Genomic DNA, 19909 nt, shown 5'->3' on the forward strand with positions numbered 1-19909 from the left:
TTATACTACAGACCTTTTAGGTTATTAGTTAAGGCATGATCCACTTATATATCTCATATACATACTTAAGTTTACATAAAATAACCACGGATCTTAGTTTATTGGATATGAGTAAATGCAAATAAAATAACTCTTATTTTATTAATAATAATGTGTATAAACTATTTACAAACTACGAGACTTCAGGAGAATTAAGACACCAATCCCAACAAATAAGTTTTAAAGTATGAGTTTGCTTGGTAGTTTTCAGTATATATATGTTTTTAAATGGTCATTCACTAGGCTAGTAGCTCATTCCTTTCAAATGTTTTCCTTTTTCCCAGGTAGTGGTTAACTTTCCAAAGGTTAGCTGTGTCGCTGCTCTACCATTCAAAGTATTGAAGCTTGAAGAAGAAAAAGAAGTTCTAAATGTTTTCCTTAGTTATGCCTTTATTAAGCTCATGTACATACTTAGGGACTAGTAAAGAAGTGTTGGGACCCATTGGGTTTTGTGTCTGTAAACATGTTATGTATGCTTTATATGTTAAACCCTGGTTACTCAAGTTATCATATAATAATGTTAAGATTTGTATGTGGTGTTATCTTGTATCCAGGGTCGCTTAAGCAAGATATGGAAGTTTAGTTGGGTAGTAGGTGCCATAAAAGGGTTGGTAACTACTGTCGTCACATTCTCTCCTGGATTAAGAGGGTAATCTGGGAGGGAGAGTGACACAAGTGATAAGTTTAATCGTGATTACCACCCAAAGAGGACACATATCCGAGATTAGGATGTCACATTAGTGGGATCTATCATCAGACGAAGAAAACTATTGATGAATATGATGCCTTAACAAACAAGGTGAAAGGATTAAACTAAGATCTAAATGAAATTCTTGAGTTACTCAAGTGTCTGAACTCCATCATGGAAGCCTTGGCAAGAGTGGCTAGGGAGTACCATAAAAAGAGCTGACACTAAAAGAAAAATTTGTTGTTACCGGTAATTTAAGTTATTGTTTCTACCATTCAAGATTAAGCCAAGGAAAAGAGTCCATGAAATTAAGGAGTTGGAAAGTTGCAAGATAAAGGTCCATGATCGATGGAGAGATGGACTTTGGGTGGAAACGACAAAGGGACAACACATCTGAACTTGAGAAGACAATTGACTATTGTCTATCATTCTAAAACCAACGGTACGAGCCAACAGTCATACAAATAATGTAACTAAAAGATCGTGAGTCCTCCATGAGTGAAATGTATACCAAAAATGTTAGGGTTGATGCTCTAAAGCCTCATAGTTAATTAGTTATTTGGTATAATAATTTATTATTTTAAATATGCAATAATTAGTTATCCGTTACAGAAAAATTCCAAGTTTATTGAATGAAACTTGAACAATATGTAGTGGAGATATAGTTGGACCATGTTTCAAGTAATAACCTAAAGGGTCTATAGCATATGGATTAAGGTTAGGTGTCTTATCTTGGTAACACAATGGATACGACCCACTTTATAATTATTACAAATGTTGTAAGTATTACAAATATTTTTATCCAAATCGTTTATGCAAAGACATGCGAGTAGGGGTATCCTATACAATGATTTTTTATAAGACCGGACCATTAAATACTTAATCTCTCATTCTAATGCCTAATTGAAGAGATTAATATTTAATATAATAACCATGTAACTCATTCTCAATTCTGAGTGAGTTATAGATTCCTATCTATAAGGAAAGTCTTTTGATTTGTATGCGTGAGAGTGGCCCAAGTTGTCGACTCAATAAGCCTAATATTTTGGGGATTTGTCCGAGTAGTGAGCTAGGAACATAGTAATAAAAAATGGAATTCATTTATTCCCCGCTGTTAGGGTAAGTAGAGGAGTGGTTCCCTTAAATGCTGATTCCGGATCTTGAACAAAGGGTACCCACCCTCTCACTGACCCAAGGACTTGGTTTATGGAAGGACCATAAACAAATTGTTCATTAGAGATCAGTGGTACTTAAGAAGTAAGAGGTAATTACAGGGATAGAATGGTAATTTGATCTAGCTATAATTAAGAACTACTCGTGAAGGATGGATTTACTGTATTGGTTAAATCCATGGATGCAAAAATATTCTACAATGTGAAGAGTGCAGCTATGGGTATTTAGTGAAGTGACTCATAGTTAATGAATGATCATTAATATAATTAAATGCGAAGAATGCAATTGTGGATCTTCAGTGGAGTGACTCACTGTTAATGAATTATCATTAATATAATAAAAGAGTTTAATTAATTAATGTCGAATCATTGGAGCTTCTATTTTGTAGGTCTATTAGGTCCCTTGCTAGCTCACAATGGGTAAACAATGTCCATTGGATATAGTGGCCACATCTTCTCTTTGGAAGAGAGGACCTAGTCATAGCAAGACTATGACTTATTATTCATTAGAGGAATCAATAGTACTTAAGAAGTTAGATGTAACTACAGGGGCAAAATAGTAAATTGGCCCAACTATACTTACGAGCGATTTGTGAAAGGTCGTCACACTATTGATTGGTTAATATGGACACAAAAATATATCTATAATGAGAAGAGTGTAGTTGTCGATCTGCCCAATAGTTAATGGATGGTGGATCTCATGACTAAAGAATTTAGTCAGTTATTCACGTACCATTGGAACTTCAAGTTACAGGTCCATAAGGTCCCCTTAGTAGCTTAATGGGTTCAAGTTGAGAATTAGATTTTGGGGTTGATTTGAAGAGTTCAAATTAACAAGAGGAAATTCAATTATATGTGATATAATTGGTGTGATGTATGAGATACATTATTTGGAAGAATTGATATAAATATGATTTATATCAAGTACCATAAAATAGGAAAATGACTATGGTTTATATTTTTCATGAGATGACATATTAAAACTAGAGGTTATCAATATAATATGATAAGTTGGTTATCATATTTATTTATAATATATTAATTATATGAATTATTTTTCTCTAATAATTAATTGAGTTGGAGGTTATTGAAAGTTTTATGGAGATAAAAGAAAAATTATTTTTCTAAATTTAAGGGTTGCCTCATTCGAAAAGTACTCACAGAGACAGGCTATCAAGTGAAAAAGTTTCACTAAGCGATATCATTGACAGGGACTAAATGATCGTGTAGAGTTGACTATACGATAGTCAACCAGCTGATTGTTGCTACACGATCTATTGGCTAAGTTTATATGATAGGCTGCCGTTTACTAAACGATCGAGCACATCATCTATGCGATAGACTAGCTTCTTATCTCCCACTTGCTCGGTCGTCTACTCGATCCTAGACTTCCAATCTCTTCCTCAAGCCAAGATCATACAAAGCCCACAACTCCTAGATTCTCACATCGAGAATACCAAGGTAACACCTGTGGGTTTACCCAATTCATGAATCGAGATGGACTCGATTGGGTTCGAGGAGCATTTAGACGATCATTGTGTTCGTGGTCGTGTTGTTCCAGTCGTTTTATTTGAGTGTTGTTGTTATTGGATGCATTGGAGACTGATAGAGGGATTATTGAAGAATTCTTTTTCAAAGGTATGCATCCTCTATCCCTTGTATCATTGTATAGCATGCTGTAATTTCTGTATGTGCATGACCTGTTAGTTATGGCCTGTTAGTTTCCGTTATAAGACTGTAAATATTTGTGTTCAATCTGAATGAAATTTGGAACGATCACTTCTGCTGCTCATGAAAATCCTCGTGTTTGATTTCCTTCATTATTAACATTCAAACTACTAGAACTTATGTGGCCAGTGCATAAAACGTTTAAATTCTGAAACTTCATAAAACATCATTACTTAAACCTTAGTTGAGAGAGAACCCGTTTTACTCAATCCCTAAACGTAAATCCTTAGTTGGTGTGGGGTGATCTCAACTCAACCAACATCAACTCTACCTACGTGCACTTAGTAATAACTAAGTATCACCATATCTTAGGTACTAGAGGGTCCAGATACCTTCTCAAAGCTCTTCATTATTAGGTTCCTCATAACTAAGTACCATCGTACCTTATGTACAAACTCTGTTATCTCTTTTTTCATGTCAGATCACCAATATGACTTCTTTAACATTCTATACATCTCACTGCCTAGATTCATAGCATAAGCCCACTTGTAAGATGGCCTGTTCAATGCTGGAATACTAGGTATACATACCCTTCCTTCCTTAACTAGGACTCCGTCTATTCTTAACTCATAATCTGACCTCTAGTTCTTCCTTACCTCTTTGTTAGCCTTTGAAGAGTAGGATTTCCTAACTTCCCACGACGAATATCATCAACTAGAGTGGTCCGTGCCTGAAATGAAGCTACAAGAGATCCTGATTGGCCAACTGTTAAAACAACATCATCACTTTTTAGCTCTCGTAATAGCATCCCTCAAACCGTACATAAAGTAGCTTTCACTGATCCTGACTTCTTGCTTAGAGCATCAACTACTACATTAGCTTTTCCCAAATGATACTCAATAATACAATCATAATCTTTTATCAGCTCTAGCCACCTTCTTCGTCTTAAGTTCAGTTCCTTCTTGTCAAAGATGTACTTCATACTCTTATGATCAGTGTAAATATGGCACCGCTCTCCAAATAGATAATGCCTCTAGATCTTCAGAGCTAAGATTATAGCCGCCAACTCCAGGTCATGAGTAGGATAATTACGTTCGTGCTGCTTTAAATGTCTAGAAACATAAGCTACTACTCTTCCTTCTTGCATTAAAACACACCCAAGTACCTGTCTAGATACATCACAATAAATCTCAAATTCTTTACCTGGGGTAGGAAAAGTAAGTATTGGTGTAGACACTAGTCTCCACTTCAACTCTTAAAAACTATGTTCGTATTCAAACGATCATTCAAACTTCACTTCCTTCCTTGTTAGGTTGGTCAATGGATGGGCTATCTTTGAGAAGCCTTCCATAAATCTTTGGTAGTAACCTGTTAATCTAAGGAAACTACATACCTCAGATATTGTAGTAGGCTGCTCCAAATTTACTATCACTTCTGTCTTCTGGGGGTCTACACTAACTTGTTGCTGACACCACATGCCCTAAAAACACAACCTGATCTAGCAAGAAATCAGACTTGCTGAACTTAACATATAACTTCTTCTCTCAAAATGTCTAAGCACGGTTCTCAAATGTTCCTCATATATTTCACTGCTAACAGAGTATACTAGAATATCATCAATAAAAACAATCACAAACTAATCTAGATAGGGATGAAATATCCTATTTATAAGGTTCATGAATACTGCAGAGGAATTTGTGAATCCAAACGATATTACTAAAAACTCATAGTGCCCGTATATGGTTCTGAAAGTAGTCTTAAGAACATCTGCTTCATTAAACTTTAACCGATGGTATCCTGATCTCATATCTATTTTGGAGAACATCATGGCTCCCTTTAACTGATCAAAGAGATCATCGATACGGGTTAATGGATACGTGTTCATGATCGTCACCTTATTCAACAATTTGTAATCAATACATAACCTAAGAGTGTCATCCTTCTTTTTCACAAATAGAACTGGTGCTCCCCATGGTAACACGTTGGGTCTGATATACCCCTTGTCTACCAACTATTGTAACTGTACCTTCAACTCCTTTAACTCAGCTGGTGCCATCCTGTATGGGGCTTGAGAAATAGGAATTGTACTTGGAATTAAATCAATAGTGAACTCCAATTCCCTGTTAGATGGCAAGCTTGACAACTCCTCAGGAAATACGTCAAGAAATACCTGAACAACTGGCACATCTTCTGGCTTCAACTTCTTATCATACGAAGCAATTACATATGCCCGATAGGCTACACATCCCTTGCTCAACAGTTTTCTAGCTTTAACTGCTGATATCAAACTGTTAGGGAAAAATCTTTTGCTTCCAACAATTATTATCTTCTTCTTCTGGCCTTCTAAACACTACCTCCTTCTTAAAATAATTAATAGAGGCATAATATTTACACAGGAAATCCATACCTAGGATAGCATCAAACTCAAGTAATTCTAAAGGAATTAGATCAACCAATAAACCCTAGTTTCCAATCACTACCTCACAATTCCTATAATACTCCTGTACTATTATCACATTCCCAATAGGTGTAGAAATAAACAACTCATCATGCATGCTTTCTAACATTCTATCTATATGTAATGCAAACATGCTAGAAATAAATGAATGCATAGCACAAGGATCTAATAATACATAAGCAAACTGGATACATATAGTTACTCTACCAGTTACAACATTTGGAGACTCCTCTACTTCCTAGTGAGTCATTGCATATACTCTACCCTATTGTTAAGGTCGTCCTGCTACTTCCTTCCGCTTGACCCCATTGGAACCCTCACCTCTGGCTCTAGTTACCTTTGGTTGATCCACTGTTTGAGAAGTCATTTTTTGTTCTGCTTGTGGTTCTCGTACTAGCTAAGGGCAACCCCTCTTAAAATGACCTGCATGACCACATTAGTAGCAGACATTTTTTTTTCACTATAACATGTGCCTGAATGGTGCTTACCAGAACTCGCACATGGGGTCTTCTTAACTGTACTAGCTCTGACTCGCTAGTACGTACCATCACAAATCTACCAGCTGAACTAACTGGCTATTTCGACCTTTTATTGCTCGATCTCTACTAGCTTGCAACTTTCTAATCTCTCGTAACTGACTATTTCAAAGAAACAGGGTCGAAAACTCTTACTCCTCGACTCGATTGGAATTCTCTGTTGTTTTTCTCTTCCATTATGCAACTGCTAAGCTTCTCTCAACCCTGATAGCTATCTCTACTAACTAGGTGAAATCCATCTAGCTAGTTGTAGAAATGACTGAATTGCAAACCTCCTTCCTCAAACCATTCTCAAACCTTCTACATCTATCTTTCTCTTCTGCTATAATTGGAAGGGCATACTGAGACAGCTCAGTAAACTTCTGCTCATATTCAGCGCCCGTCATCAATCCATGAACTAACCTGAAGAACTCATCTCTCTTGGCTTCCCTGAATGAATTGAGGTAATACTTCTCCTCAAAGGCTTTTCTAAACTCCACCCATGTTATAGCCTCAGATCTATTCCTTCTGGCTTCAACTACCTTCCACCCTTTCTTAGCTCCTTTATAAAGTAGGAATACTGCTAAGCTTGCAGGATCTCTATTTACAGAGAACCATTGAACGGAAGCGGATCGTCTAAATTCCATTGTGATTGAACACATAAATTTACAGTCAACAAGAATAGATTATGCATAAATCTAAATTACAGCATGCTTTGAAATAAAAACAAAGGATCAAGGGACTATACCTTTGAAGAACCATTCTTCAAGTAAATCCCTCCAATGAACTCATTCATGAACGCATCGAACAACTCAAATAGTCCTTGACAAGCAACAAAAAAAAAAAACTAAATCCTCGAACCAACCGAGACATTACCATTTAGTGACCTTGGTATTCTCGGTGTGAGAATCCAGGAGTGGTGAGCTCTGGCTAATTTTGGTTATAAGGGAAGTTTAGAGTTTGGAGGAGGAAAACGATCGAGTAGAAACAAGGCTATCGTATAACAAAAGTTCCTGATCGTTTAGAAAGACCAGTCTATCGTATAGGCTTTAAAGAACAATCGTGTATGCTCGTCTCTCTCTATGGAATTATGAAACAAATTTCATTTTTTATCCAAATTTTTTCCACAAAACTAAATAACTACCCACTGTGGGTGGTTATGAAGAAAAAAAGAATTTAATTATTAAATAATTAATAAAATATAAATAAATATGATAACTAACTTATCATAATATATTTATAACCTATAGTTTTAATATTGCATCATATAGAATACATAAACCATAGTTTTTTTCTCTATTTTATGACATTTAATATAAATCATATTCATATTAAATTTAATAACTATGAATCGTATTCATAGAATATATATTTGAATCATATTCAAATATTTGTTCCTCCAATTAAACAATAATGTATCGAATACATTATATCACCCACCGCCCAACTAAACTTCCATAACCTGCTTAAATGACCCTAAATATAAGATAACACCACATAAAACTCTTAACATTATTATATGATAACCAGAGTAACTAGGGTTCAACACATAAAGCATGCATAACATGTTTACAGACACAAAACTCAGTGGGTCCCAACACTTATTTACTAGTCCCTAAGTATGTACATGAGCTTAATACAGACATAACTAATGGAAACACCTAGAACTTCTTTTCTCCTTCAAGCTTCAACCTATACTTGAGTGGTAGAGCAGCAACACATCTAACCTCTGGGGAGTTGACCACTACCTGGGAAAAAGGAAAACATTTGAAAAGAATGAGCTACTAGCCCAGTGAATGACCATTTAAAGACATATATACATACTGAAAACTATCAAGCAAACTCATACTTTAAACTTACTAACATTTAAACTACTGGAACTTATGTGGCCAGTGCATAAAACGTTTAAATTTTGGAACTTCATAAAACACCATTACTTAAACCTTAGTTGAGAGAGAATCCCTTTTGCTCAATCCCTCTACGTAAATCCTTAGTTGGTGTAGAGTGATCTCAACACAACTAACGTCAACTCTACCTAACTAAGTACCATCATCCCTTAGGCACTAGAGGGTCCAGATACCTTGTCAAAGCTATTCAGTAACGGGTTCCTCATTAAAGCATCAAGCCTAGATACCTTCTCAAAGTCCTTCGATATCATGTTCATCATTATAGCATCATAAAAATTATGCTTAGAATAAAACATACTTTTGTAAACTAGAATCTTAAGTTTGTATACCATGAAACATAAGGCATCTATCAACGTATGCTTCATAACATACTGGTGGAAATCATTTAAATCATACTTTCATTAACTCTTTTTTAAACTAAGCAAGCGTTAAAAGAAAACAAGTTTGCTTGGAAATCTCTTTTGCAATGCTAACATTCAAAGCATGAATCAATAACTTTTAATAAAAAAATATAAGTTCATTAAAGCATTTGTAAAACACTTAAACTTTTTCACTCACAATATTGGGTGTCCTTCCTAGAGTTGATAAGCCTTCTCTACTAGTGTTAACCCTGTGAAAATGATAAGCACTTTTGATCAATGCTATTAGTCCCTTTATGAGACTAACGTACTTAAACAAGCTCAACATTTAACTTGGAGCATCCTCTCATCTCAATGCATGCCCTTCTTATGTGTTCAACACTTAATGAAATACCTTAAGTAATGTTATTGAACTATGAGGCCACAAGCCTCCTTGCGCTATGACCCACTCGCAACACCTATGTGTTGCACGCTGATAACGGGCAGAAATGCACGTTATCATAGTGCTAAGTTATTAAACAATATTGGATTGCGTTGATGAAAAATGATAAATTACGTCCATTAAGCCTAAAATCTATAATATTGTAGTCGCATGTATCAGCGTATTGGAACTATTGATTTTTGTATTTTTTGTGCAGAATATGCGTTAACGCATTGCAGAGATTGCGATCATAGGAATTCATCGGTCGAGCGCAACTTCACCGCAAGACTTTGCGTTGATCACGCTCCCAAATATTCACCCATGAAGAATCACCGCAACATGGTGGGCACATCCGAACGAAAGGACAATTAAGATCGATGGGACAAAAAGTTGATAGCAGTCGGATCCAAATTAAGTTGATAGCCGATAACGGTCACAAAGTACATCCAGCTTTATCGGTGACAATTATCTGGCACATCAGTTAGGAATTAAAGTTGTCCCATCTGTACAACTAGGAAAGAGAAGTCGCCTTTCACCTTTTGATGCCCTATAAATACCAAGTGCATTCTTCAGAGAAGGGGTTACTTCATCACTTTACAAGTTCACACCTTTGTTCATAGTTTTTCTTTTCCATTTCACGACGAAGCTAGAGAAGAGTGGTGAAGCCGAAGATCATCCAAGGCAGCTCGAGAGAGAATCTTGAGGCATAAGAGCAGAGAGCGGGTTGACTCTCGTGAAAACGAGAATATCTTTAGAGCACGAGTAGAATCTGACTTGAAACATCCCTTTAGAGTTGCTCGAGAGAGAATCTAAAGAAAGAACCTAATGTCTTGAGAGAGCTAGGTTAGAATTTGACTTGAAAGAGCAAGATTAGGCCTGCATAAACAAGAAATAGGGACTTAGAGATAAGCTCTATTTGTCAACTTGCATCGCATGCATCCTAGGAATAGGAATGATATTATGCGGTTACATATTTGTGTGAATATCATTTTGTCATCGCATAAATAGAAATAGAGGTTTATGTGTAAACCCTGTAGACTTATCGCATATTTATCGCATGCGTTCTAGCCTTAGAAGTCGTGGCATTCATGCCGAAAGGTGGTTTACTATTGTATACATCTTGCATGGTCGCAAGGCATGAACGTAACCTAGGGAGTGTTAGCCAAAACCCTTCTCAACCCATTCACCGCATATTCATCGTATTTCCCGTTGCCAACTCTTTTCAAACTCTGCCGTATTTTATTATTTTCATCAACGCAACAACAAACCAACCACCTCATTTATTTTACTGGTTACCGCAAGTTTTCATAAAAATCTCTAACGCAACTATTTTCTCGAGTCCCTGTATTCGACCCTGAACTTACCAGGAAACTCAGAGGAATTTACACTTGAATTCCGCTGGGAAAACTTGAGTGCACAACGTAATTCTATCAACGCATATCATCCATATTCCACATTTAATAAAATACCGCATCACACGCCTCACTAATACGCCATTGCCTGCTGTTCCCGTGAGACCATATGCTCACTGCCTCACACACCATCGTACGCTTCACGCCTTCACAGTGAAACCCTTATGTGCAACCTAATGCAATGCCTTGTGCCCAACTTGTCTTCGCGTGTATCCTTGCTAGCGCGTTCGTTCGGTGAAACGAGTTGCCTGCTCATCCAACCGAAACAGCTGCCTGCTTGTTTAAAGCCCAAAATTCCATGTTTCCCAAGCATTATTTTGGAAAATTTCCTTTTATTAACTTGTTTAAAAATGTCTTAAATTTCTTACTTGAGAATTTGAGCTTCAGATTCCGTCAAATTAGCTTGGAAATCTTCAAACTTCACCTTTTGCTCAAGTTCACCCGAAATCTTGAACTACTTGAAGAAACTTCAGATTTTAGCTCGATTCCTTGGGACATTGTTTCCAGAAGCCCAAGGGCTTCAACAAAAATTTTTAATCCTCGAGTTTGCTTTGGAACTTTTCCTTTGGCATGAGGGAATTGGCTAAATCGAGAGCTTTTGCTGCTCCCTTCCTTTTATAGTTGAAAAGGCATGCTTCATAACAAGCTTAAGGTTCCATCTAGCCCAATGAGTGGGATTAATTCCCTTAATCACAACAGTTAGCCCACTAAGATCGGTGCTTAAACAGCCATCCTTCAACAACTCACCAATACATGGTCCTCAACCCATCGCATGGCTTCACTTTGCATGCATGCACTACACTCAACCATCGCAGCACAAGTTCCATCAGCGCTTAAAGCATCCCCACAAGTTGTTGTGCGCAACCAACACCTTGCTAACCTTAATGTCTTTCTCAACCAACGCGTCGGCCTTTCCTTCCACTAGTGCATGTCTGGGGACCGTCCTTGCCTTCATGGAGCATTTGGCTGCTGCACCACACATGCCTTACCCTTTGATGCACCAAGTCTACAACGTTTGGTTTAACTTCCATACTTAGGAAAAATTCCTTCTCCTAATTAGGTGCACATTCAACTTCTCAACCGAGAGCCCTATGCTCCCACACTTAGCATATTTCCTTCTTCCCTACAATCTCAGTATTACCATAAGTTAATTATACTTAACATGTTAATTAAATATACTTAAGTAACGAAAACAGGGCTTGAGGTTTACAACCTACATCTTCCACTAGGTAGTTATCTAGTTATGGTGTAGACTTGAATTCTTAGCAACAAGGTATAACAAAATTTCTCTTAGATGACGCCAATTGTTGGTGCCAAAAAATGGTTGAATCATAAATTTGAATTTGAGAAGAAAATAGTTAAAATGTCCTTCAAAGTGAAGAAACTAAACACCGTTGTGGCGTCAAGCTACTGACGACACTCAAGTTAATAAAGGGTGAATGTATGTAAAGAGAATAATATGGAGTATTTTTAGCGTACCTCTGACAAAGATTATGATTTCTTAAATAGAATTGATATTATGTAACAAACCTACGCTCATAATGAAAACTCATTAATCCATGAAACCCTGAGTCATAACACTTTAAGTGTTTACAGCTCCACCACCTGAAGTGGCAGCCAGCGCCTGACCCGCTCAACTTTCCACAAACTTCTTCGTTGATCATCTGTTATGACTTTTTTTTACCCTTACCATTAAACTCCTAATAGGCTCTCCATGGTTCCTCTGTGTCCGTTCTGGGGTTTCTCATAGGTCTTCTAAGCCACCTCTAGGCTCTCTCATAAGTCCTTTTAACTCACTCTAGGTTCCCTTATAAGTCCTCTTATGGGTCATCTTCAAGGGATCGAATCCCGCAGTAGAAGCATTTGTGTGAGAACACGTTGTATCTTACAATTCGATTTTTACATAAAAAAATTCATTATATTAAAACAGAATATAAACATGTAAATTAGCATGCTTTGGAAAAATATTAGAACCATTCTTACCTTTGAAGATTCCCAAGCTTCATGAACAATCCTCTTTAAGTTCCAACGAATGACTCCTCCAATGATTTTGATCCCGAACAATTTCTTGAACAATCTCGAACACTACCACGAAAGTAACCTCATTATTCCCTAGGATTCCAATAGAAAGATAGGTGGTATCCAACTATTGGGAGAGGGAGAGGAGAAAAGGGATTTGGAGAGTAGAGAGGATTCTCTTTGTGGCTTACTAAAAATTTTGCACAATAACACTTGTGTGTTGTGTATTGTCAATATATGTGTAAGTATCCCCCAAATGGGCCACAATGAGATCTTTATATAGAGAATGGTCAAGTCATTTTCATAATCATTTTCCTATTTCTCTTTTCCACAATTAATTAATTAATTAATACTTATTTAATTAATTAGCCAAATTAATTAAATAACACTTATTTAATTTAATTTATACATTAATTAAATAACTATTTATACATTAAATCTAATTTAATGTATGTATATTTAATTATCATAAATATCGTTTGTATATGTGCATTACCTCTTTATTAATTAATTATTTGTGAATCTAATTTACTTGAATTAATTAATTGAATCCTATTCAAATATTATTTTCTAATTTAATTTGAATTACCGATCATATCCATAATATATGATCACATTAATATATGATTTTCTCAATGAACAATTCAAATCATCCCTCTTAAATATCCTATAGTGAGCTAATAAGGGGACTTGGTAAACCTATAAATCAGAAGCTCTAATAATATGAGATTAATTGGCTAAACTCATTAACCAAGTTAATCAATATTCGTTAATTGTGGGTATACTCCACTAAAGACCTACAACTGCACTCTTCTCACTACAAATATATTTTTGTGTCCATGGATATAGACCAATAACAATAAGTTAGTCCTTCACGAGTGGTCGTAATTCCAACTTGGTCAAATTACCATTTTACCCTTGGGTTACCTCTGATTTCTTAAGTACCAGTGCTCCTCTAATGAATAGCCTGTTTATGGTCCAACCAATAAACAGAAACCCCTCTCGGGCCAATAAGAGAGTAGGGCCCTTTGTTCAAGTCCCAAAGACACCACTTAAGGAAACACTCATCTACTTACCCTTAAGGCGGGAAGGAATGAGTTCCATCTTGTATTACTATGTTCCTAGCTCCACACTCGGTCTTGTCCCCAAAATGGCAGGCATATTGGGTCGCCGAACTGGCCACCCTTGCTCATACAAACAAAAGGAAAATCCCTCGTGAATGGGAATTCATAATATACTCAGGGTTAAAACTAAGTTGCCTAGTCATCCTATTGAAATAGGAACCTAACTAGTTAACGGTATTCAAACTAGTGGTTACTATTTTGCAATCCAGTTTTATGCAAACTCATTGCATAAGATACCCCCATTTGCATGTCAACTACACGAATGTGTTGGATCATTGTGTTTGTATCAAATACAAAGTGAGTCATATCCATAGTGTTACCAGGATAAGGTACTTAGCTTTATCCCTATACTATATACCCTTCAGGCTGTATCTTGAACGTTGATCCCTGTATGTCTCCACATACAGTTCAACACTCATAAGGCAGTCTTGGATGTTAGTTTATTCGATTTAGGGTTATTAAGACAAAAATAGACAAATATGAACAACAACATTTATTGAATTAACATCTGTTCGCCTCAGCATGTGTATTAAGAAGTGATTGTGAATGAAGATGAAAGATAATGACTTAGGTGAATGGTGATGCTTGACGAATTACTTCTCTATGTGAGAAGAGATTATATGTTGAGGGGTTGTGATTTACGTACTATACGTACAAGCTTTCTTGAATCAAACCCAAGTATAAATCTGACTCAAGCGTTCTGGTAAGTCCAAGGTCAAACACTGGGATTTTTTACAGTCTAATTCGATCCTCGCGTTGTCTCAATTGTAAAAGGGTTACAGGTTAACAAGATTGAAGATTATTTTTACTAACCTAAATGCACACATGCAAGAAAATGTAGAAGTTCAAGGGAAAAAATGGAATCTCTGGGTGAACGGTGCTAAATGTTTTAGGGGTTATGTGTCAGTCCCAAGCTAGATGAACAAGCGCGTGAACGCATGAAAATGGAATGAAGATGATATGGATGCTTGTATACATACCAAATGTGTGTATGTGTTAGGTCTCTGTCCTATAAGCTATTTTGCTCATCATTTCTCAATGCGAATGTCACATGTATTCCTATCTCTAAGGTGCATGCGTTGGAGACAGAGAATGGTAAAAGCAATCGCAAGTAATTTTATCTTCAAACCTACTATGCGTCTGCCTCAAAACTCTTTCATTATCCTACTCTTTCGAACTGTTTAACTGAGAAGTAACTTTAATCAAATGATTAAGATGATTAAAGCATGGAATTCAAGTATGTAATGACTCAGAAGATTTATTACCACACAAAAATTTGAATGTAAACAGATGAATCAAGAGTGGACCGATCAAATATAAGATTGAATTTAAAGATAGCAAATATGTTTACAACATTCTCAATTTAATCGAAAGGTTGATAAATGGAGGTGATAAGTAAAAGAAAAGAAGGAAGTCAAGTCGTAAAATTCAATCTCTTGTCTTTGTGGCTTATTCTAAGTGCTGGTGGCAACCAACTTGGTAAAGATGAGCTGAAGGATTCTCTCTTGAGCTTATTCTCCAACACTCTTCTAATCAATGATGACAATGGACCTTTTTCTCCTAATTTCTTGAAATGACAAAGTTTTTGGCTAACTGAATTCTCTAAAATTTCTAATGTGTCTAACTCTCAGCTCTTAGCAGCAAACCTCCTATTTGTAGGCATTTTCCTCAACAACTTACGACAAGACTCGTATTAAAGTTCCACTACTACAAAAACAGTGTTTCTTGACTTTTTTAAATGTCAAGAATGACTTTTCTTGACGTTTTTTAAAAATGTCAAGGAAGCCAGTGTTAAGAATGTTGATTTTCTTGACGTTTTAAAAATGTCAAGAAAAGTGACAATTGACATTTAAAGAACATCAAGGATGACAAGGAAAAAACGTCAAGAAATTTTGTGAACTTGACATTTGAAAAATGTCAAGATATATCCTACTTAACATGTTAGAAATGTCAAGAATATCAAAGTTCTTGATCTATTAAAAATGTCAAGAATATCTATAATCATGACAAGGAAAAAAAATCAAGAAATTTGTCTGTGGTTTTTTCAGAAAAATTAGTAATGTTGACGTTTTTACCTATAATTGCTCCTATATTTTGATCAAACAGTCACATTTGATATATATATGACATACATTCATCAATCAAATAAACAATACACACATTTTAAGTCTTTTACATCAATCAAATTTCCATCAATATCTCTTTATAAAAACTTCGCTTCATTAACATTGTCAATATTACAACATCATAAAGTATTGTACAATCAACAACCTCCATCCCCTCTAAGAACAATTAAAAAGGTACACCTATCAATCCCATATGAAGTAATCCTAGCCAAATCTCGTTCACTATACTCCTGCCTCCACAAGAATAACGTAGCCCACCTTGAACTTGTCGCTTTGAGCACCTACATCGATGAAATAATATACCATTGCAACTACCTTAAAATTTTGGAAAAAACTGATACTCCTATAGAAAGGCAGAGGTGTTTACTTTATATATAAACTTGAAAAAAATATAATAAAATTGAATAACAAAAAGGATAGATATATATACTTGAATGAGAAATTTGAAGTCTGTAAAGCAATAAAAGGAGCAGTGTGAAGATGAATTATCTGAAATATCGCTCGGAGAGTTTGATGAAGATTGAGCATTTTTTAATATCATCAAATGATAAAAGTAATGGAAAAAGAAAAAGGAAAAACCAAAGCACTGTTTAAACATATAAGAAAAATCAAACCGTTGCCCAAAGCATTGTTTAAACATTTAAAAGAGGATTCGTTGGTTTGATTCAACTTAACAAATGTAACAAAACTAATGGCAATCAACATTTAATCCTACCAAACACTCAATAAAAGAGGATTCGTAAGAAAACTCAAATAAATTTTGGATATATAAACATAAAATTTTGTAAATACCTTAAGATTTGGAGCATCAGACTTGCTCTTCAAACGGTCTCCACCATCTTCTTCAGCTATATTTTACTTCACAGTACCATTTTTCATTGAAGAACTTACCTCACACCAAGCATAAACAATCTCAAAATAACATTCAAGTAAGAAAGAAAAAACCCTAATCGAACAAAATAAGAGCATTGCATATCCTGAATTTTAATACTCAAAAGAATACTCAAAAGTTCATATAAAGGGAAGAGATATTCCAATTTACTAGTCCAGATATATTTTCACAGAAGTTAGAAGCACTAAACCAACTCAAATTTGCTAAGCGAGGATAAGGAAAAAAGCTAAAACATACCTGATGATGAAAGTAGTCATAAAGCCGTAAAATGTGGCACTGATCTACAGGGTCATGTTTGTAACAAGCTTTAGAAGTTTGATTTCATCTAAGCTCTGGTCGAAAAAATCTCTGTCGTTTTTAATGATCTTTAGGCAAATGTCTACTCCCATATGAAGATCGTGTGCTTGAACAACTTTACTAAAAGTCGTCGATCCTAGGCATTCGGTTACATAGTACCTGCCTGCAAGGACTGTATTTAGCACAATAGGCAAATCCTCTCTCTCTTCAAATCCAGTCCTGTAGATTGCATAACACATGAGAACAACTCTTTATATAGACTTATGTGTAAATGACAACATAAAAGCAAGATGCTAAAGGTCTCCATCTCAGGCATCAACGCAAGTTAAACAAACGTAACACGTAAAAGACAAACTAGTCAAACCCCCAAACCTAATAAGTTTGTTTTTCCTAACTTTAGACAAGAAATATCTTCTTAAAATCTTTACTCACAGCAGATCAATCAGCATACAAAACCAATGAATTTATACCCAAAGTAAAGAAGCATCAAGGAAAAACTGTGGGCATCTTTGCTGCTTTAAATTGGGAAGCTCTTACATATTTCAAGATTTAGCCACGGGACTGCAATGATGTCCTATCACCTTACCCTTTTGTAGATATTCGTTGGTTCAATAATCAAAAACAAAAAATGGTGTCCAAAAAACTAAAAGATACTTACTGAATAGCTTGCTGTGAGAACACAGTTCGTGATCTGCCATCCATAGCCTAAAGTATCAAATGTAAGATCTGTTACACCACCCTGATGGCGGAGATGATCTGCAAGCATAAAAGAATAGTGATCTTTAAGAAAGAAATGAACAGAACTACGATTCATTAAGGGACATAATCAACATAATCGGCAAAGTGCTGGATAAAGAGCGTCCCATATTTATAAAAGACCTCAAGAATTATGGAAACTATGCATTTTTCTAATACCATGTAACCTGGAACTTTTACAATATAAAGATTGGATATGAAGCCCATGTAACTTTTTTCCCAACGAAAAACAAATAGAAAGAAAATGAAGGCACTGCCCTGTTTGTAAAGATGAAGATCATCATAATACTTTTTAGCAGAGAATAATGACTTTGAGCAGAGTACAACTCTTTATCAAAGTTCTCTTCAATGCTAGAGGTCATTTATGTGAATTTAGTATTACTAATTAAAGGTCTGAACTTCCTGAATTGCATCTAATAACCTAATACTACTCTAAAACTTTTAATCTATGTTTAATAAATATGGTCAATTAGACCCTTTTTAAAGTTCAAATAACTTACGAGATGCGTCTTCAAAAAAAGAAGGAAAAAAAGCAACTTACTCTAAAGTCCAAAGCTAATAGACATATTAGATACTTTATTAAGTCTGATGGGAAAGTTTCGTTTGGGGCAAGAAGTGGAGTTGTAAACTCCTGAGAGTGGGACCGACAATGTAAGAATTTAATAAAGCATACAATTGATGTTTTATAGTCATGAGGCCACGAACCCAACTCCTACTCCTCCAACTCATTGGTTAAATTTCAAGAATTTCTAAATGATTAATCACTGTATAATTAAGGGATCAAACTTTGATATGATCTTTTCATGTAAATTGGGAAGTAAAAGTATGTTTACCATTAAGAACATAGCAGTCCAGACTTTTTGATTCTGTTGTTTTCGGAAAATATAAAGTTCTTCCTAAACTAGCTAAATAGAAACAAAACATCAACAAATTTGCTTCCTAAAGTAGCTAATTAAAGAGAACGACTCTTCCAAGAAAATTTACTTCCTAAACTAGCTAAATAGAAACAAAACATCAACAAATCCCTAAGAACAAAGATTTCAAACTGAAAACAAGCAGATGCAAGCTCCAAAACTATTCACCTGAGACAACAAATCAGCAGCCGTGTAAATAAGTGCAGAAGTGACACTCTTGGTAAGAACAGGATGATATTTAACCATCGCCAAATACCATTCAAGAAACGCAACCTTCACAATCGAAAAAACCGATGGATCGAAGCACCAACCTCGTGGATCTGAAACGAACCTCGTGGATCGAAGCTCGAAGCTCGATCTACAGCAACACAGATCTGCTTAGATGAACATGAAATTAAATGAAGCCCGAAGATCATGGATCTAAAACGAACCTCGATGGTGCTGGGTGGAACTAGGACGAAATTCAGATCTTAGATGGGTTGAATTCCTCTGGTGTTCGGGTGAGGGATTGTGGAAGTGTGATTGAGAAAGTGAGTTTGGAGGAATGAGAGTTCGAGCAGAAGAAGGGGAAGATGAAGATAGGTGCTTGTGAGAGCGTTGCGACGCTGTTTGCATGAGGCGTGTGCATTTTTTTTACTGTCAAAATCCATAACGTTGCAACTCTATTTTAAGATTTTTGAAACGCTGCCCTATATATTCTAAGGTTTTTGATGTTTATAAAACGTGAAGAAATCATTAATTGAACTTGACATTTTTAAAACGTCGAGTATTGTATTTTTCAAAAAAAAATGCAACAACTTTCAATTTTAAAAAAAAAAACCTCTTGATACTTTTTCTTTAAAATTACCTATTTCTTGACATTTTTTCATAAAAACGTCAAGTATTTAAAATTGCAAATGTCAAGAAATGTGGTTTTTCTTATTGTGTTCATGCCCTAGTTAGCCGCCTGCCATTTCAGAACTTTTCAGATGCCGTCATCAGGTGCCCATACCTGTAAGTGGTGATTTGATAGAAAAAGTGCAAGTTGATGAATCTCTTTCGCATTGGACATATTTGGATGCAAGGCCTCGTGTTGGCTGGGCATGGAACACTTGGAGAAATTTTCTGATTTTCTGCAATCAGATGCATTAGTGAAGCAAATC

At 35.7% G+C, this 19909-nt stretch overlaps 1 long non-coding RNA gene across 1 annotated transcript; it reads right to left on the reverse strand.

Annotated features, from left to right (window-relative positions):
* Positions 1 to 15952: 15952 nt before the first annotated feature.
* Positions 15953 to 19430, reverse strand: LOC120072069 (uncharacterized). The gene is made up of 6 exons (XR_005480384.2): positions 19199 to 19430; positions 18936 to 19125; positions 17756 to 17853; positions 17038 to 17316; positions 16701 to 16794; positions 15953 to 16189 (listed from the first exon to the last, which is right to left on the reverse strand). It is a non-coding gene; the product is annotated as an uncharacterized LOC120072069 (long non-coding RNA).
* Between the last annotated feature and the right edge of the window lie 479 nt (positions 19431 to 19909).

The sequence above is a fragment of the Benincasa hispida genome, chromosome 1 (assembly GCF_027475165.1).
Source record: "Benincasa hispida cultivar pf3 chromosome 1, pf3_genome.v1.1, whole genome shotgun sequence".
NCBI classification, from domain to species: domain Eukaryota; kingdom Viridiplantae; phylum Streptophyta; class Magnoliopsida; order Cucurbitales; family Cucurbitaceae; genus Benincasa; species Benincasa hispida.